This window comes from Cydia strobilella, chromosome 17 (assembly GCF_947568885.1).
Source record: "Cydia strobilella chromosome 17, ilCydStro3.1, whole genome shotgun sequence".
Taxonomy (NCBI): domain Eukaryota; kingdom Metazoa; phylum Arthropoda; class Insecta; order Lepidoptera; family Tortricidae; genus Cydia; species Cydia strobilella.
In genome coordinates this window covers 10,066,516-10,069,105 of record NC_086057.1, presented here as the reverse complement: position 1 = coordinate 10,069,105, position 2,590 = coordinate 10,066,516, and positions in this window count along the sequence as shown.

Below are 2,590 nucleotides of genomic sequence, written 5' to 3'. Positions count from 1 at the left end.
TTCCACACTATGCTATCAAACACGGTGTAGAGTTAGCTTAAACGAGGTACCTTCTAAATATAAATATAAACGAAATATAAACGTTCTCAAAATGATTTTTTTGAAAAATAAACACTAAAAGAAACCAAACGTGTATTCATTTTTTTCTTCAGATTCTTACGTAATATACGGAGAGGGGTGAGCCTATTCTTGTTTTTTCTTACATAGGGGAGGGAGGGGGTCAAAAACTAGCAAAAATCGTCTTACGTAATAAATGAATCGCGCCTTATTGCGATAATCCACGGCGTTTCCCGTTAGTGTGGTCCCGGCATACGAGCTCGATTTCCACCGGCTTGCTAAGTTTTCATACATTTGAGATCTATTCTAATATTTATTGAAAAAAATAGGAGCTAAATTAGCTATAGCTAGGCTGTAAATATTTTTGACGCTATTTATATTATAAGGGTTTTTGAATTGTTAGGTTAGGTCAGGTAAACTACTGCACTGTAGGAAACCACGAAAGTACCTACAGTAGTTTTCGAAATGTGATAAAATAGAAGAATAAAAAAAGTGTGTGCGTGTAATCTTTACGCGCGATTGAAGTAAAACTTCTTTGACAATGACGTTTATCGCTATGCTGGCACTGACGTGTGTCCTATTGTGCGTGTGTCACTACTGAGCGTTACTTCCGTCAGAAAAAAAACCTCAGTTACCCTCTAGTTGCGCCTAAAGAAGTTTTACTTCAAAAATACGTCTTATTCGTTCCTTGTATTAGCGATTTTGACAAATCTAGATTCTAGATGACACCTGATCCGTAAATCTGCTATTGCCAATACAGTACGCCAGAAAACATACATACACTAGACAAAAATAATACCTAACCCTCCTCTTCATCACTCAGTTAAAAAACAATCACACAACGATAGCGGCCTGATTGAAACCACACTCTTTGTCTGCGGCTGCTAATAGGGCAGATCATGATTGGAAATCAATCGTGATTGCGACTGGACTTGGTGAGTCGAGCAGACGCCTGGAGATCTTTAGTCCACTCTGCAGTCAATAACAAATACGTTTAACATGTTAAACTACTAAAATAAACTTAAAAGTATATAAAATAGGTATAACTAGGTAACAACAGGCGGTTTTATCGCTAAAAAGCGATCTTTTCCAGACAACCTTCAAATGTGTCTCGCTGTTGATACTCGTACTTATTAAGCCTAGCAACTCTCTGGGCAACACACTACCTATCGATAGAAAATCCAATTGATTTACATTATTGGATTTACAATGTTCATTATTACATGTACCTACAGCATATTGTCACCACAATCTCGATAAATCTTCATTAGGTACCCATTGAAACTTATTATATTTACGGCCGTATAAATAAAAAACCTAATTAACGAAGCCGCATAAACAAGGTATCAACATTGTCGTAGCTCTTGTAACAAAAAGGCGTATTTCAACATATAACAGTTGTTACTTATGATCTTTTGTTTTTGAGCTAGAATATTAAACAGGTCCCTTTGTCAAACTCAGGATCAAGGCTCAGCTCCATAACGTATTTTGTGATATGACCATTATGAATGAGTACATATTTATTTTATTTATTTATTTTTATTTTATTATTCAGATTAGTTACACAGCATTAAAGTATTACTACTAAGGCACTGCGAACTACAAAGCAAAAAAAAATACAAAGATACGAGAAAACACAAATAATAACAGAATACAATTTAAGTAGATTTGGGCGACGACATAACAGCGTGGCTCCGTTGCGTCGTCTGACCAGACCAGACGAGTGCCTACCGCGAACCACGTTCGACGTGTTGACCCTGTCACACCTACGTACGAATTTACAAGTGCGACAGAGCGGCAACACGTCGTACGTGGTTCGCGGTAAGCCCTCTCTGGTGTAGGATTCGGCAGGTTGCCCCGGAACCACCGAAACACCATACCCTTTGGCCAGTTCGGCCAGAAGTCGGCATATGTCTCTCTCTATAGATTTATATTGAAAAATGTGAATTTTCATGGGGCGTCTCGTATGACAGGTGTCAACTGTCAGTTAATGAATGTGTCCCATACCCGTCAGAGGCCTTTTTATCACACTGACAATTTCTTTACCATTTCTGGGTCGATAAGTAATGATGCGCGTCAATTTACGTGTTAGACCAGCAATGGCTAATTTTTACTGTCAGGTGACAATTGTCACCGTGGTGAAACAGGGTCTTTGGAATACAGAAAGTATCTATAATTTTATTATTTGGTTATTAGCCCCTTACGCCCTACCATATCGGTCACTTAACTATAAATTGCAGGGACAGTCGTGGCGTGACAAAGCTGCATAAATAAGGAAGTGGCGTTATGGGCAAGGAGACACGCAGGGATCGTAAGTCCTGGAACACTTACACCGGACAGCGTAAATTACCTGTCCTTTACGTCTGTTGATCAAGCATAATGCGTTTTAGATATAGAAAATGGAATAACTGATAGTAATAAGTAGATACGCAATGAAGGTACGTACTAACTACGTATTAGGAAACAAATTAAAATATTTTAATTAGTAATATTTCAAGTAGAAAGAAACACTAGTGTCCAGGGCCGGTCTCGA